This window comes from Podarcis bocagei, assembly GCF_964188305.1.
Source record: "Podarcis bocagei genome assembly, chromosome: W".
Classification (NCBI taxonomy): Eukaryota; Metazoa; Chordata; class Lepidosauria; order Squamata; family Lacertidae; genus Podarcis; species Podarcis bocagei.
Genome location: NC_138131.1, coordinates 84,585,330 through 84,603,889, shown reverse-complemented (window position 1 = coordinate 84,603,889; position 18,560 = coordinate 84,585,330). Strand labels below are relative to the sequence as shown.

General features: G+C 45.6%; 1 pseudogene across 1 annotated transcript; it reads right to left on the bottom strand.

Annotated features, from left to right (window-relative positions):
* Positions 1-3,618: 3,618 nt before the first annotated feature.
* LOC308578159 (UDP-N-acetylglucosamine--peptide N-acetylglucosaminyltransferase 110 kDa subunit pseudogene) lies at positions 3,619-9,453 on the bottom strand (annotated as a pseudogene). Its single transcript, XR_014013536.1, has 4 exons — positions 9,398-9,453; positions 6,852-6,953; positions 5,842-6,021; positions 3,619-3,744 (listed from the first exon to the last, which is right to left on the bottom strand). The product of XR_014013536.1 is annotated as a UDP-N-acetylglucosamine--peptide N-acetylglucosaminyltransferase 110 kDa subunit pseudogene (transcript).
* Between the last annotated feature and the right edge of the window lie 9,107 nt (positions 9,454-18,560).

Sequence of the window (18,560 nt, the reverse complement as noted above, 5' to 3'; positions counted from 1 at the left end):
TTTATAAAAAGCCTTGAGGAGATGATTGTGTTGTTGTTTAGTCGTGTCCAACTCTTCGTGACCCCCTGGACCAGAGCATGCCAGGCACTTCTGTCTTCCACTGCCTCCCGCAGTTTGGTCCAACTCATGCTGGTAGCTTCGAGAACACTGTCCCACCATCTCGTCCTCCGTTGTCCCCTTCTCCTTGTGCCCTCCATCTTTCCCAACACCAGGGTCTTTTCAAGGAAATCCAGGAAATGCTGGGTGAGATCCCATGGACAGTAATACTAAAAGGAAAGGGAGTTCATGATGGCTGGGAGTTTGTTAAGAGGGAGATACTAAAAGCACAACGTCAGGCAATACCAATGAGACTGAAACATGGAAGTTGCCTAAAGAAGCCAGGGTGGCTATCTAAAGAACTTTTAACTGAGTTAAGATTAAAAAAGGATGTGTACAAAAACTGGAAAAGGGGGGAAACCACCAAAGAGGAATTCAAACAAATAGCCAGCACATGTAGACACAAAGTCAGAAAAGCTAAAGCACAGAATGAACTCAGGCTGGCTAGAGAGGTTAAAAGCAACAAAAAAGGCTTTTATGGGTATGTTCGTAGCAAAAGGAAGAACAAAGAAACAGTGGGGTCACTCAGAGGAGAAGATGGTGAAATGCAAACAGGGGACACAGAAAGGGCTGAACTCCTCAATGCCTTCTTTGCCTCAGTCTTCTCCGATAAAGAAAACAATGCCCGACCTGAAGAATTTGGAGCAAATGATTCAGCAAAGGAAACACAGCCCAGAATAACTAAGGAGATAGTACAAGAATACTTGGCTAGTTTAGATGTATTCAAGTCTCCAGGGCCAGATGAACTGCATCCAAGAGTATTAAAAGAACTGGCAGATGTGATCTCAGAACCACTGGCAGTCATCTTTGAGAATTCCTGGAGAACAGGCAAAGTCCCGGCAGACTGGAGGAGGGCAAATGTTGTCCCCATTTTCAAAAAGGGGAAAAGAGAGGACCCAAATAATTATCGCCCAGTCAGTCTGACATCAATACCAGGGAAGATTCTGGAGCAGATCATTAAGCAAACAGTCTGTGAGCACCTAGAAAGGAATGCTGTGATACCAATAGTCAGCATGGATTTCTGAAAAATAAGTCATGTCAGACTAACCTGATCTCCTTTTTTGACAGAATTACAAGCCTGGTAGATGAAGGGAACGCAGTGGATGTAGCCTACCTTGATTTCAGCAAGGCATTTGACAAGGTGCCCCATGATATTCTTGTAAAGAAGCTGGTAAAATGCGGTCTTGACTATGCTACCACTCAGTGGATTTGTAACTGGCTGACTGACCGAACCCAAAGGGTTCTCATCAATGGTTCCTCTTCATCCTCGAGAAGAGCGACTAGTGGGGTGCCACAGGGTTCTGTCTTGGGCCCGGTCTTATTCAACATCTTTATCAACGACTTGGATGATGGATTCAAGGGCATCCTGATCAAATTTGCAGATGACACCAAACTGGGAGGGGTGGCTAACACCCCAGAGGACAGGATCACACTTCAAAACGACCTTGACAGATTAGAGAACTGGGCAAAAACAAACAAGATGAATTTTAACAGGGAGAAATGTAAAGTATTACACTTGGGCAAAAAAAATGAGAGGCACAAAAACAAGATGGGGGACACCTGGCTTGAGAGCAGTACATGTGAAAAGGATCTAGGAGTCTTGGTTGACCATAAACTTGACATGAGCCAACAGTGTGACGCAGCAGCTAAAAAAGCCAATGCAATTCTGGGCTGCATCAATAGGAGTATAGCATCTAGATCAAGGGAAGTAATAGTGCCACTGTATTCTGCTCTGGTCAGACCTCACCTAGAGTATTGTGTCCAGTTCTGGGCACCACAATTCAAGAAGGACACTGACAAACTGGAACGTGTCCAGAGGAGGGCAACCAAAATGGTCAAAGGCCTGGAAACGATGCCTTATGAGGAACGGCTAAGGGAGCTGGGCATGTTTAGCCTGGAGAAGAGGAGGTTAAGGGGTGATATGATAGCCATGTTCAAATATATAAAAGGATGTCACATAGAGGAGGGAGAAAGGTTGTTTTCTGCTGCTCCAGAGAAGCGGACACGGAGCAATGGATCCAAACTACAAGAAAGAAGATTCCACCTAAACATTAGGAAGAACTTCCTGACAGTAAGAGCTGTTTGACAGTGGAATTTGCTGCCAAGGAGTGTGGTGGAGTCTCCTTCTTTGGAGGTCTTTAAGCAGAGGCTTGACAACCATATGTCAGGAGTGCTCTGATGGTGTTTCCTGCTTGGCAGGGGGTTGGACTCGATGGCCCTTGTGGTCTATTCCAACTCTATGATTCTATGATTCTCTTCTCATGAGGTGGCCAAAGTCTTGGAGCCTCAGCTTCAGGATGTGTCCTTCCAGTGAGCACTCTGGGCTGATTTCCTTCAGAATGGATAGGTTTGATCTTCTTGCAGTCCATGGGACTCTCAAGAGTCTCCTCCAGCATCATAATTCAAAAGCATCAATTCTTCGGCGATCAGCCTTCTTTATGGTCCAGCTCTCACTTCCATACATCACTACTGGGAAAACATAGCTTTTACTATACTGACCTTGTTGGCAAGGTGGTGTCTCTGCTTTTTAAGATGCTGTCTAGGTTTGTCGTGAGATGATTACCCCTCCTTTATTGCCTGTTTCGGGTTGCCCAACCACTACCCCAGAGTCCTCTCTTGGCAGATCAAGAGGAGCAGGTTACGGCAAAGGCGGCCGGGTTTTGAGCTGGGGCAGTCAGAATAAGGTCCACTCTCGATTCAAAACCCTCAAATGTATTTGATATCATTGATTTTTCATTTCTATTCCTTGCAGATCATCTCGTTGTTTTATTGCTACAACCAAGGGCTGATGCAAATTAAGAGGATAATGATAATGATAATGATGATGATAATAATAATAATAATAATAATAATAATAATAATAATAATAATAATAATAATAACTTTTATTTGTATCCTGCCCTCCCCGTCCGAAACCGGGCTCAGGGAGGCTAACACCAAATATGTAACACTGGTATAAAATCAAGCAATAACGAAATTACCTCCTGAAAACAAGCCAGGATCAAATTCAAATCCAATTAGATGGCTTTCCGCAGGATTAGGGTTGGGAACAGTAAACGCTCATCAGGCCCAACTCTTATATGGGCCTGTGAGAACACTGGGAGGCCTCTTTCATACTAGTCCTTACACAAAAAGAGAAGGGGAGTCAGGTTGAACCAAAGGCCCGGCGGAACAACTCCATCTTACAGGCCCTGCAGAAAGATGTCAGATCCCACAGGGTCCTGATCTCTTGTGGCAGAGAGTTCCACCAGGCCGGGGCCAAGGCTGAAAAGGCCCTGGCCCTGGTCGAGGCCAGCCTAATCTCCCTGAAGCCCAGGACCTCTAACATTTTTTTATTTGCAGACTGTTAGATCCTCCGTGGAGAGGCGGTCCTAGGCTGTATTCATTCGTTTGGCCCAACGTGGGGCTCGTACCCATGACCCCAAGATTCAGAGTCTCAGCGCTCTGCCGCCTGAGCTACTCACACAGCTGCCCTCTTGTGCACCTCACCTCAAATTTGTCCGAATTGTGCATGCCTGGGATTCACTGCATGAGATGGGAGGTGGGGTGGTTCCCAAAGTCAGAGCTCAGGTAGTCAACGCGGAGCCGGCCCTCACTGCCTTTCAGGTCCTTGGGGTGCTCGTAAGGCGGCTTGTGGAGCACGTTGATCTAGCAAGGGGATTCAAGAAAGCCGGGTTACGGAAATGACATGGGGGTGGGGGACATGAGGCCACATCTTTGAAGTTGTTCCAATGTTACAAATATACATACCTTTGACTTGACAGCCCAAGAAAGACACGCAGAAAATCTATGCTTTAACCGACTCTCCTCATTCCGCCATTTGAACGAATTTGGGCTCCACCTCCCTCCATGAGCCAAGAAGCAGGAAGTCATGTAGGCAGCAGGAACAGGGCATCCCGCCAGAATTCCCCAAGCCTGAGAGCACATACACGGCACCCCACCGAGGGAGGGACCAAGGGGGCAACCATAGACATCTGCCAAGGCAGTTTAGCAAGGCAGGTGTTCTGAATGCCCATCTCCAGACAAGTCCAGTGGGAAAGGACGTGTCAAGAGTTTTATTGTTCTTTCAGTGATGGAGATTTAAGGGGTCTGATAAAGGGACCTCATAGTGAATGCATAACCCTTGTATACCCCTCCTCATTTGTGATGTGCTAGTGATGTAGTGATGATGTATCAACGATGCTGCTTGAAGTGTATTCTGGGGGGAAGAAGGAAGTTTTAAAAGTTGACATTGCCCCATGCTCGGGGTTCTTACTCCTGGGCAGACCTGTGGTGCAACAGTAAGAATCATGGTCTACTGACCACTGTTTTGCTCCAAATTACCGGGCTGGGACTTCCTCCTTTTACTGACAGCATGGACCCATGGGGGACAAGTGCCCCGGTGAGCTAGGCTGTCAAGGAGTCACTCACCCTGGAATTTTTTCGCTTAACAGCCATTGGCGCCAATACAGAGCAGGCTTCCTAAACCTTGGCCCTCCAGCTGTTTTCAAACTACAGTGCCCATCATCCCTGACCACTAGACCTGCTAGCTAGGGACCATGGAGCTGTAGGCCAAAAGCATCAGGAGGGCCAAGGTTGAGGAAGCCTGATAGAGAGCTCTACCTCTCTTTCAAATCAGAGCCGGCAAAGGCGGTGGAGTTCCTGCGCGGGTGCCTCGAGGCGGTTGGAGGATGGATGGCAGCTAACTGGTTGAGGTTGAATCCTGACAAGACTGAAGTTCTGTGGTGTGTGGGCGGGTGGGGGGGACTCCCTGGTCCTGAACGGGGCAACTGTGCCCCTGAAGGACCAGCTGCACAGTCTGGGGGTCATTTTGGACCCATGGAGGCACAGGTCTGTTCTGTGTCCAGGGCAGCTCTATCTGGGATGCAGGATAAGACCCTCCCTGCCCACGGACTCTCTTGCCAGAGTGGCGCATGCTCTTGTTATCTCCAGCTTGGACGACTGCAATGCGCTCTATGTGGGGCTACCTTACTGCAATTAATCCAGAATGTGGTAGCCAGACTGGGGGCCGTGAACAGCCGCAGAGACCACATAACACCAGTCTTGAAAGACCTGCATTGACTCCCAGTACGTTTCCGGGCACAATTCAAAGTGTTGGTGCTGACCTTGAAAGCCCTAAACAGCCCAGCAGATGAAACTTTCCTCTGGTTGTCAATATTAAGAGGATGCCAGCAAGATCAAGCCTTTCTGTAAAATAAAGGATTTAAATCCAGTCTGACTGAGACCACATACCACCGGTCCCAAGAGATCTGCTTTGGCTCCCAGTACGTTTCCAAGCACAATTCATAGTGTCGGTGCTGACCTTGAAAGCCCTCAATGGCCTCGGCCCAGTAGACCTGAAGGAGCATCTCCACCCCGGACACCGGGGTCCCTCTCCCGAGGGCCTTCTGGCGCTTCCCTCCCTGCAAGAAGCCAAGTTACAGGGAAGCAGGCAGAGGGCCTTCTCGTGGTGACGGCCGCCCTGTGGAACGCCCTTCCATCAGATGTCAAAGAAATAAGCAATTATCTCACTTTTAAAAGACATCTGAAGGCAGCCCTGTTTAGGGAAGTTTTTAAATATTTAATGCTGCCTTGTGTTTTTAATATTTGGTTGGCAGCCACCCAGAGTGGCTGAGGATACCCAGACAGATGGGCAGGGTAGAAATAATAAATTATTATATATTATTATATATCCAAAGCCAACATGAAAGCATTCAAACTCTGACGGAACGGAGCGGCGCACACCTCTTCACAGCATAGACCCACCTTGTCCAGGCAAAGGTTCCCATGTCTCTCGGCAATAGCCTTTCGGAAGCCGTGAGACAGCGGATACAGCATGCTGTGATGCGGGTGCACCGAAGGGAGCCGGTTCTTCTCCAGCTGGTCAGCCACAATACTGACAAGCTTCTTCATTCTCTCGCCGTAATCGGTCCAATCACAGACGATCTGAAAGGGGGCAAAGAAAACCAGGGTTCTAGATTCAGGTCTGATGAAGTCAATATATATATAAAAATTGTCCAGTAGTGCCTTAGAGACCAACAAAGTTTGTTCTTGGTATAAGCCAGGCACCCCAAGCCTTCGGCCCTCCAGATGTTTTAGACTACAATTCCCATCATCCCCGACCACTGGTCCTGTTAGCTAGGGATCATGGGAGTTGTAGGCCAAAACATCGGGGGGGGGGCGCAGGTTGGGGATGCCTGATATAAGCTTTTGTGTGCATGCACACTTCTTCAGATACACTGAAGCGGAAGTCCCCAGACCCTGATATACAGAGGGAGAAGTCCCCAGACCCTGCTATATAAGAGTAAGGAGAAGCCCCCAGACCCTGATATATAGTGGGAGGGTGAGTTGGGGTTTTTCTCCGAAGGGTAGTAGGAGTCAATGGGTATGGTCCACCTGCTGGCAACTGTGAATGACTGAAAAAACAAGGGATGGTACGCAGATGACCTGAAATAGTTTTAGGATATGTAATGAGACACATTCGTCCACAGGTTGACCATACCGATTGAGTCCTACTACCGTTCAGAGAAATACCCCGCCCCACCCTCCCTCTAAATATCAGGGTGTGGGGACTTCCGCTTCAGTGTATCTGAATAAGTCTGCCTGCACATGAAAGCTTAGACACAGAACAAACTGAGTTGGTCTCTAAAGTGACATTGGACAATTCCTGAATTAGGTGACGCTTTTACCATTACCGTGGTACCTTGGGACTCAAACGCCTCGGTTCCCAAATGCCGGAAACCCTGGGAGTGTTGGCCCTTAAAACTCTGCCTCACCTGCAAACAGTGCGCCAGGTTGCAGTAAGCGTCAGGAAAATCCGGCTTCAGTTTCAAGACGGTGCGATACGAAGCAATTGCCTCTGGGATGTTTCCGGAATCCTAGAAAGGGAGGGATATTTCAGCAATTGCCACTAGCTTTTTTCTCAACCATCAAAACCAAAGATGAAGAACAGACAGAAGGCACGATGATCCACACCTGGTAGACTTATAAAGTAACATTCAACAATCATTGGAATAGAACAGGGGTCGGCAAACTTTTTCAGCAGGGGGCCGTCCACTGTCCCTTAGACCTTGTGGGGGCCAGACTAGATTTTGGGGAGGGGGAAAAAGGAACGCATTCCTATGTCCCACAAATAACCCAGAGGTGCATTTTAAATAAAAGGACACATTATACTCGTGTCAAAACATGCCGACTCCCGGCTAGATTGAGAAGGCCATGGGGCCGTAGTTTGCCTCCCCATGCTATAGAATAATATTGAGTATCAGCATGTAAAAATTCAATAGAAACCTACTCTTAACAATTACAATAAATTGTAATTAATCGTACAATAAATGAATATTACAATGAATGATTATTGTAATTGATCATAGAATAAATGTTACAATAAATGGTTATAAAACAATGGCAAGTCACAGTGTCTACAATAGCCGCAGCGAGAATCTTAACAGACAAAGGATGGAAAGGAGAATCCCATCCCTACTAAGTTGGCGTAGCTAGCAAAAAGGCTAAAATACGCAGAATTAGCAAGATTATAATACAGGCAGAATTACGAGAGGTTTTGGAAGAAACATTTCATAGAGAACAGGACACTTGCAGAGTACAGTGGTACCTCTGGATGTGAATGGGATCCGTTCCGGAGCCCCGTTCGCATCCTGAAGCGAATGCAACCCGCATCTGCACGTCGCAATTCGCCGCTTCTGCGCATGACATCATTTTGAGGGTCTGTGCATGCGGCGAAACCCGCAAGTAACGTGCTCCGTTACTTCTGGGTCACTGCGGAGCGCAACCCAAAAATATTCATCCTGAAGCATATTTAACCCGAGATAGGACTGTATTGTCTAAATTTACAGGGGTGCCCAAATTTTCCCAAAGAGGGCCAGATTTGACATGAGGGCGGGGCAAATTTGTTGAGCTGTTTTAGGATTTAACCCCAAGGTTGTTGAGCTCTTTTTAGGATTGAAGTTGTTGAGCATTTGGGGGGGGGGTTGCCCCAGTAAGTAAACCAGGTTACGCTCCCCGGCCACACGCTGGACATGTGTGGTCTAAAAAAAAATGTTGGGAAAATTTAAATTCTTTGGCAGGTGTGGATTGACAAAGGACAGCAGGAAATATGACAAAACCAATGCATTTTGAGATCTAGGAGAGACGAGCAAAAGGGCGCCATCGGAAATGTGACGTAGGGGTGATTGGAAGTCACAATGAGATTTTTGGGTGTGGAACTCCACCATACTTTCCGTCTATATAAGCCACCCTCTATTTGGGGGGGCTCAAATTTAAGAAAATGAGCCATTCACCCACCCAATCACCCGTATAAGACCTCCCCCCCCATTTTTATTTCAAAGTAAAAATAGCAATTTTTTCATTTTCCTTTTAAAAAATTTATTTACAAACAAACACATAGACACAAAACAAAATTCGTATTACCCTACCACCCAAAATTTCAGACATTAAAACCACCCTTGTGGCTTCCCTCCACCGCCCCTCACCCTCCTATATAATATTTCACATTGCCATTTTTATTTCCCCCCTATTTATTTATTTATTTTTGATTTCATTTTACATGCTAGTTGCCGTACATTTTCAACACTATACATTACATATATGGATTCCCCACATCTAACCCTATACACAACTCAGCATTTACCCAAATACCCACGTGACTTCCTTCACTCACATTCACATTGCAATTTTTATCTAAATTTATATTTCTTAACTCTTTTAACTTACTATTTATTATTATTATAAACCAGATTTACAAACATTAAACCAAACATATCAACATGTTAGTTTTTGAGCAGTACTTGAACACATAATCTTCAAACCATTTCCATTATATTTTTATTTTCCAGTTTGATTGGTACCTTATTACTGCACTTGACCTTGCCAGTTCTATAAATTCAATTAGTTTCTTTATCCAGTCATCCTTTGTGGGTATATATTTCCTGTTCCAGTTTTGTGCAAGGAGTAGCCTTGCTGCAGCTGTCGCGTATAAGAATAATATCTTCCCATCTTGTGGTATTTCTTTACCTCTTATACTCAGTAAATATGCCTCTGGTTTTCCCCTCTAAATTCTGATCATCTTTTTTATTTCCTCATGAATTTTTTAACGTTTCTGTAGCCCCACCATAAACGTATCGGCGTGCCCTCTGCCTCCTCACACTTCCAGCATAAATTCCAATTCTCCCCTTTTTCTTTTTGTGCCCCATCTCGGTTTGGGACGGCTTTTGCCAGTTGTTTTCCTTTTGTAAAAACTAAGATTCCCCTGCTGCCCCCCCCAGTTTTTTTTTTTTTTAAATAGATTTAGCAGAGACACAAAGCTTACCTTATGGATGGAAGTGAGGTTGCTGTGGGCATCGGCAAACGCAGGATTTATCTGGATTGCTCTTGTGTAGCATTGTAGCACCCTGCTTGTGGTTAACGCTTAGCTGGAATGAAATATTCAACGCAGCAATAGAGAAATTAAAATAATTATTTATTTGTCAGACAAATAAATGAGAGGCACAGTGGTATATGGTTACCAAGCTCTGGCCTGGCTCCTGCCATTATGGCCAGCCCTTATATTCCCTTAATCCAGCCCCCTTTGCTCCTCCTTTGGCTGCCTCTGTCCAATCAGCCTGGTTGGATTTCCTATTGGCTGATTGCTATATCCAATCCTAAAAGATACACCCACATCCTCCTGTCCTTATATGGAACACAAACAGCTATATATTGTTACATCTATAAATGACAAATAAGTAGTAATATATCTTACATGTGTCTCAACAAGGAATCTTAATTACCAGCTCACCTCTTGCCCTCCCTGCCCTATTGCCTTCTAAAACAAATGGTTAATCTTAAATTTTTATCTTAAACATATGTCAAGGATCTTGAGTTTCACATCAACATTGAAAGATATCCTTCATTTGAAGGTTTCCAAACAAATGTCTGACAGCCATATATCAGGACTGCCCAGGACTGGCGTCTTCTTGTCTGGCTGGAGGGCTAGGTTGCTGGCTAACTTAATTTCAAGATAAAATACAACTCTTTACAACTATATGAAATCTAGCATTTCTTAAATCCTTTGCATAATTACATTTAAGCCAATACATTTAATACACAACACAAGTAGCCTCTTAAAAAGAATAAGGTCTTTGTAAAAAGGGAACTCAGTTTAAAACAGTTTCAGAAGAAACCTCTTCAGTTTACATCCCCCCCTTCTCCAGCCAGCTGCTTTTCCCATTAGCTCTTCCTCAAACTCTCTCAGTTTAAGAAAGAAACAGTTTTAAAAAGACTTCCCAAAAAAAGCCTCTCTTTCTCTGTCAGCTAGATGCTTCTCCCCATTTGCCTCTGGCCTTAGAAAATACAGCTCAAGGTTTAAGAGAGGCCCATGGTATCATTTTACTATTTGCCCATTCCTAATTATATTTATCTCTGCCTTTGTTATCTTCTGTAACATGTAGGGTCAGTGTCATTACTCAGTCTGTAATTTCAGCTTTTACGACTTTGAGAATTGTTTTCTGCTATCAATCAAAGGGGGGGCCCCTTGTCTTAGGAGAATGGCCAAGGTTTTCTCTGCCTGGCATGAAACATTTGAAAATCTTTTAGGCTCTCTCTAATATACAAGTCCTGATCAAACATTAATAAAATGCAGGCTTATGCCTGATGCCTCATTCCCCCCTTTCAAGCTCAAGGACCTTCATTCCAAGTGTCCTTGATAGCTTGACCTTCATCATATTCCTGAGGTAAAGCTCTGTATAGGGCCATGATATGAGGTAGAGTTTCATTCGAAACCATCTTGCTAATTGTACTTCTAAAACATGAAATGATACATGGCATCATACATAAAACCATTACCACTACTGTCAAGAAAAACAAGCAAGACAATAGTATCCCTTTGAGTCCTGTGACATTAGGTAACCAATTGGTGAGCCATCCCATATCCCATCCTTCCCATGTTTGTACTGGGACATGTGCTATATTCTCCATCTTTGTGGCCAACACACGGATTGCCTCACCATTATCTGAAATGTTAAAGCAACAGGCATTCCCTGTCAAGTTCAAGACTCCACATAGGCCTCCCTGCTTGGCAAGTACATAATCCATTCCCATTTTCAGCTGCAAAATGGCGGCTCTACTTTCATCCAACTGTTGTGCAATAAGTCTCAAACTCTTGGCCGTTGCATTGGTTACAAGTTCCACTACTGCTTGCAATCGAATTATTCTGTTTAGATTATAAATAGGATCCCGTGCCCCTTGAATGAGCTCACCAGGATTCCAGGAGGCAGGATCATAATAGGCTATAATGCGCTCTGGTGGCCAATCATCAGTACCGCTCCAACTTTGGGTACTTCCTCCTGCTATATGAGAAATATCAGCGTTTCTTCGTGTACGCTTGGCCAAATTAGTGGGCATAATCCACATTGGTGGTAATACCCATCCCAGGAAACAAGTCCCACTCCATTTGGAGGGGAGTTTCTTGTATGCCCATTCTCCACATATCCACCACAACCATCGTGTCTGAGGTCTTTGGTACGTGGAGTACAGAAGGCGAAATAGCAAAAGAGGTAGAGAGTTCACAGTGCAGTATGTTAGATTGCCTTTTTCTGTCACAGTTATGTTCCATACCACTTTCCATGCATGAATAAAAGGAGGTGCACAGGGCAAGGCATCCCGAGTTCGATAGGTAGTATCGTGTGCCCAGGTATTCTTAATATTATCCCAAGTATAGTGACAATGAGAAGAGCCTATCATGGTAGAATCAGCTGCATCTGATGATCTATGTACACAGAATTCCCCTTGTACAGGTATAACTCGTAATGGTTTAGTTGAGTTCCATCCGGGGAAATTCTGTACTTCTGTTTGGTGTGGTATTTCGCTTACCATACCAATGGCATCTAATGGTATCGGTAATAAGGGCATACCTCCCTCTGAATCATCTGGCCCGAGAGAGCAAACAAGGCAATTGGTCCTATTTGCAACATTGGCTACCATTTCAGCTAAACCTACCCACATATTGTGGTCATGGTGGAATCCATATTTAGTCAATTTGGCCAGATTCAAGGACCCTTCCCCTTCCCAAGGGATCAGGATTAATAGAATCATGTTGATGTCTAGCATATGCATTCCTTCCACAAAAGATTACCTTATTGTGATAGCAAATAAATATTAGTCCCAATATAATTCCCCCAGTGACAGAAATGGGGAACCACCAAGACCAAAACATATATCCCGAGGATCCCCAATGAGTAATATCTCTGATAATTGTTCCACAAGGGGGGGGCAGTCAATCAATTGTGGGACAGTCAATCAATTGTATAAGAGAATCTTTCCTTTCACAATCGCTGGTTCAGATGCTCCTCAAGCTTCAGGCGTGCGCAGGTCAGCCAGCTTCCAGGTTGTGGCTGCAGCAGGCCGGTCGTCTAATGTTGCCCGTGACCTAGCCCGTTCCCGGTAGGGCTAGATACAGGGGTTTTTGGAGAGAGTCAGTTTAAGAGGATTAGAGGGGTCACCTTTGCACGTCCAACTGCCTTCGGACTTCTTCAAACGGGAGTGATGAATCCAGGGGGTCACCTCAGCTACCTTCACCGCTGTTGGAGTAGAGAGCAAGACGGTGTAAGGTCCACGCCACTTAGGTGCAAGTGGATCACGTTTCCACTCTTTCACCCATACGCTATCGCCAGCCTGGAACTGATGAATCGGCTCGGCAATGCTGCACGGCGTACGCTCGAGGGCCCACCTGTTAAGAGAAACAAAAACACGGGAGAGAGATTGCACTTGTCCCTGTGTCACATGGTCTCCTATTTGTTTAAGATCAGCTGAAATATCCTGAACAAAGGAGGGCGGTCTCCCATACAGGAGCTCAAAAGGTGACAACTTAAGTCTTTTTGTGGGTGCACACCGAACACGAAACAGTGTTATGGGTAACACATCTACCCATCCCAATCCCGTTTCCTGGGTTAATTTTGCCAATTGGGTTTTCAGAGTCCGATTCATTCTTTCAGTTTTCCCTGAACTCTGAGGCCTATAGGCTGCATGCAGTCTCCATTTCACTTGTAGGACTCGACATACTTCTTGTACTACTTGATCAATGAACGCTGGCCCATTATCACTTCCAATGCATCTAGGTAATCCAAACCTCGGGATCAATTCAGTGAGGAGTCTCTTAGTTACCTCTCGTGCCTTTTCAGTTCAGGTGGGAAAAGCTTCAACCCATCCGGTAAGAGTATCTACAAACACAAGGAGATACTTGAATCCCTTAGAAGGGACCAGCTCTGTGAAGTCCACAATTAGGCTTTCCATGGGGACATATCCCACATGTTGGATTCCAGGAGGTTGTACCGGTCCCTGCCTGGGATTGTTTTTAGCACAAAGAACACATTTCTGTGAAATGCAAGTTGCTAATTGTGATAGGTTAATAATATACAACTTCCGACTGAGACTCTCTCTGGTTGCAGTACCGCCAAGGTGAGTAGATTCATGATAATTTCTTACAATTGTGCCTGCTAGATGATGAGGTACATAAATCCTATTGTCTGGCAGGATCATCCAACCGTCCTTCACAACTGCTCCTTCCTTTTCAGCCCATTTCCTCTCTTCTGGGGTATAGTGAGGTTTAACTTCTTCTGGAACTACCTCTGGTATGAGGGCTGCTATAAATCCTCCCACAGGCTTTTGGGCTGCCTCTCGAGCTGCTTTGTCAGCAGCATGATTTCCTCTGGTTATTGGATCCCTTCCTCGTCCATGACCTTTGCAGTGCATTACAGCAATCTGTTCTGGAGCCCATACTGCTTCTAACAGGATTTCTACTTCAGGTCCATATTTCAAGGCTTTCCCGTGGGCTCCTATTAGACCTCTTTCTTTCCATAGAGCACCATGTGCATGCAGGGTTAAGAAGGCATATTTAGAATCAGTATAGATGTTTGCCTTACATCCGGCTGCCAATTGCAGAGCTCTAGTTAAACCTATAAGTTCAGCTTTTTGTGCCGAGGTGCCAGCAGGCAAAGCTTCAGCTTCCACAACTTCCTCATTGGTGACCACAGCATATCCTGCTCGTCTGGCACCTTCATGCAGGTAACTGCTACCATCAGTATAATATACAACATCTGGATTTTTCAATGGTTCATCTTTCAGATCGGGTCTACTGGAATAAACTTCATCCATTATTTGGAGACAATCATGTGATTCTTCATCATCTACCTCTGGTAGGGGCAGCAAAGTCGCTGGATTGAGCATATTCACTACTCGTAGATGAATCCTGGGATTTTCACACAATAGGCCTTGGTACCTAGCCATCCTTGGGTTCGTTAGCCAATAACTACCCTTATATTCCATGAGTGTCAGAACAGCATGAGGTACATTCACATACATCGTCTGGCCGAAGGTAAATTTATCAGCTTCTTTGACAAGGCTGGCAGTGGCCGCTACTGCCCTTAGGCATGGAGGCCATCCTTTTGCTACTGAGTCCAATTGTTTTGACAAATAAGCTACTGGACGGTTCCAACTTCCTAATCTCTGGGTCAGGACTGCCGCTGCAATCCCATTCTGTTCATGTACATACAGCTGAAAGGGTTTTTCCGAATTAGGCAGTCCAAGGGCTGGGGCCTCCATAAGTCGTTGTTTGATAACTAAAAAGGCTTGTTGCTGCTCAGGTCCCCATACGAATGGGTCCTTTTCTGCACCTCGAGTGCTTTCATGTAAGGGTTTGGCCAGACTGCTGAAATCAGGTATCCATAGTCTACAAAACCCTGCTGTTCCCAGGAATCCTCTGAGTTGTTTCCTTGTGGTAGGTTCCTTGATAAGGCAAATAGCTTCTTTCCTCTCTGGCCTCAATGCTCGTTGTTGGTGTGAGATGTCAAAGCCCAAATATTTGACCTTTTCTAAACATAACTGTGCCTTTTTCTGGGAAACTCGGTAGCCAGCTTCCCAGAGCAAGTGGAGCAGTTCCTCTGTACCTTCTTTACAGGTATCAAAATCCTTTGCTGCTAGTATAAGGTCATCTACATATTGCAGAACCACCTTTTCTCCAGGTATTGAGGGGTAACTTGTTAGATCCTTCGCCAAGGCAGTGCCAAATAAAGTTGGGGAATTTTTGAATCCCTGGGGCAATCTCGTCCAGGTTAGCTGGCCTTTTGTTCCTGTCAAAGGGTCTTCCCACTGGAAGGCAAATATAGGTTGGCTCTGTGGTGCCAGCCGGCAACAGAAGAATGCATCTTTCAAGTCCAATACAGTAAAAAATGTTGCTTCTGGTGGGATCAAACTCAGCAGGGTGTATGGGTTTGGTACATTTGGGTGCAAGGTCTCGATAGCCTGGTTTACGAGCCTCAAGTCCTGCACTGGCCTGTATTCATCTGTCCCAGGTTTTCGAACAGGCAAAAGGGGTGTGTTCCATTCTGATTGGCAGGGCTTAAGCAGACCATATTTTAATAGGCGGTCCAAATGTTTCTGGATGCCCTCTGCTGCTCGCCGGGGTAAAGGATATTGCTTTACAGATACAGGGGTAGCCATAGGTTTTAAGGTTACTACAATTGGAGCTATATTCTTGGCCATTCCTGGTGGGCTATTTTCGGCCCATACTCCTGGTGGCACCTGTAGAGTTCGGAGGAGCTTGTTTAACTCTGTATCCAATGTGGGTTGGACTTGCAGGGCTGACATTAGGCGCCATGATTGTTCCTTAGGTACTGAGAGGGAAATTATTCCTGCTGCCTTTGATGGCAGTTTCATTTCTGGACCTCGAGGAGTGAAGGTGATTTGGGCCTGCAATTTGGACAGCATATCTCTACCTAAGAGAGGTATTGGACACTCAGGTATATACAAAAACTGATGGGTTAAACGATGTCCCCCAATCTGGCATTCCAAAGGTTGGAGGAAAGACCTCTTAGCTGACTGACCAGTGGCACTTTTAATGACTACACTTTTGGATGCCTTTTTCTGCAATAGTTCTGGGAGTACTGAGTATTCAGCCCCAGTATCAATCATAAAGTCTATTAAATGGCTTCCTAATTGGATCGTGACCGTGGGCTCCTGGAAGCCTAACTTTATGGAGTCCGGTCTTTCCTAGTCTTGGGTAAAATCCTCCTCTGCCAGTCCAATGACATTGTCCCTACTCCGTCCTTGTCCAGGTCTCTGATATCTTCCATCTCGGATCATTCCCCGTCCCCGTCCCTGGTTTCTTGGGCCGGAGCCTGGGCCTGGGCCTGGGCCTGGGCGTACTTCTTCCAACCTCAGGGGTTCAGGACATTCCCGCTTCCAATGACCCTCCTTCTTGCAATTCGCACATTGATTCCTTCCCAGTGGTGGATTCCTTCCCCGCCCTCTTCCTCCATTTAAGGGGCGGTAGTCTTGCTTCACTGCTGTGGCTAGCATTACCATCTTTTCCTTCTGCCACTTCTTCTTCTCTTGTTTCTCAGCCTCATCCCTATTCCGATAAACTCGGCGTGCAATGGCCATAATTTGGCTCATCAGCATCCCTTCCCATCCTTCGGATTTCTGAATTTTCTTACGAATGTCAGAAGCGCACTGGGCCACAAATGTAGCAGTAATCATTCTGCTGTTTTCAGGGGCTTCAGGGTCAAAAGGAGTCCATATACGATAGGCTTCTTGCAGCCTCTCTAAAAAGTCTCCTGGACTCTCATTTGGTTTCTGTTCTACTTCTGAGACTTTAGACATATTAGTGGGCTTCTGGCATGCCCTGCGGATACCTTGCACAAGCGTCTGGCGGTAGGTGGTAAGTCTGGCCAGGTGAATTACATTGTTTGGATCCCAATTAGGATCTTCCAAGGGAAAGTTGTCTTGGAGATGACGGTCAATATTATAAATATTTCCCACTCTGGCCTGCTCACGCAAATATATCTGTGCCTTTTCAATTATGTCTCTCCTTTCCTCAGTGGTGAACAGAGTATTCAGGAGCTGGCGGCAATCTGTCCAAGTAGGACTATGAGTATTTATTATTGAAGTCACCAAGTCCATCATAGCCTGAGGTTTTTCTGCAAAAGATGGGGTGTGTGTTTTCCAATTCATCAGATCCGTAGTTGTGAATGGAATATATTGCAGGGTCGAAGTTCGAGGTGGCCGTGGTCCGAGTTGCCCGTTAACCAGCACAGGCTCCTCAAGTGCATCAAATACTCTTCTGAGAGGGGCTACTACGTGATCTTTCTCTTCGCCTTGCTCTAGGGGCCTCAAATCATAGGGGATGGTATTTGTCCCAAGGCGTTCTTTTAGCAGCTTTATACGCCTGGCTGTATTGCTTGCTGACCGATTAAGGTCTCCCTGTAACTTCTGTAATAATTCTCTAGGATTTGGATGTACAGGGGTTTGGGGTAGGCAATCAGTTGTTTCGCTAAAAGAGACTGTAGATGGAGTTCTACTGGGACTCACAGATGGAATAACCACTTCTGCTTGGGCTTTATTATAGGCCTCCAATGCCTCCTGAAGATATTTATCATAATCTATCAAGGAATCAAGTTCTGTGACTCCAGCCCCATTATTCATTCCACTTTCTTGCCTTGGGGTTACAACTGGTGGAGTGTTTGGATTAGGCTCCCTTCGATGTGGAGCATAAGGTGGAGGTGGAAGCAGCTCTTCCTCTGGTCCCTCAAAAATGGGTTTGAGTTTATTTGGCAAGATTCCTTTCCTAGCTTCGGCTTTTACAGCCAATAATTTGCATCGTTGGACTTTGCATTCCCTTATCCATGGAGGATTTTTATTTAATGTGCTCAGCCAGGAATCTATATATGAAAATTGTTCTGGGCACCCTCCAATTTCTTTGGCGATGTTAGACCAAAGTTTGCTTACTAAATTTATATCAAAGGTTCCTTGAGATGGCCATTCAGTATTTTGCTTCGGCCACTCTAATTCACATAACGTTCTCAGGCGCTCTGGCGTCATTTTGACTCCATACGCCCCTGAGAAGGCTTTCTTAAAATTATTTAACATACATTCAAGAGGTGTATTTTCCCCTTTTGAACCCCCAACTCCCATTGTATGGCCCTGTGAAGTATCCACTCAGTCACTCACACACACGCTTCGTGGGTTTCCTTGCCCAGATGGAGTCGCCTCACTGGGAACCGAAGTACTGCCCACTCCACACTCAGGTCAGCTACAGATTGCTCTGTACTTTCTCACACATACAATGCGTTAGATACTTCACCACACACTACCTCCCATTCTTCCCTTTTCCCCCACCAGATCACCATCTGATGTATCCAACCACCTAGCGTACTCAGTTCCCACTTACTGAGACGCAGAAGTTTGATCAAGACTTCTCTTCCTCCCAATTAATTGGAGGGCCAAAAATCCCTTTGTGCACTTACCCCTGGTTGGTTCCGTTTCCCCCCCGGTCCGTCGCCGCCAGTGAGCAGGGTATCAGACAGACGAGACTTCTGCGTTCCCCCTGGAAAAATTTACCAGTGCGCGCTTGGGTAAGCAGTTTAGAGATCCTCTCTCTTGTACCCTGCTCAGTAGAGCGAAGGGGCTGCGTTCCAGCAGACCACTTATCCGAGTCACAGGAG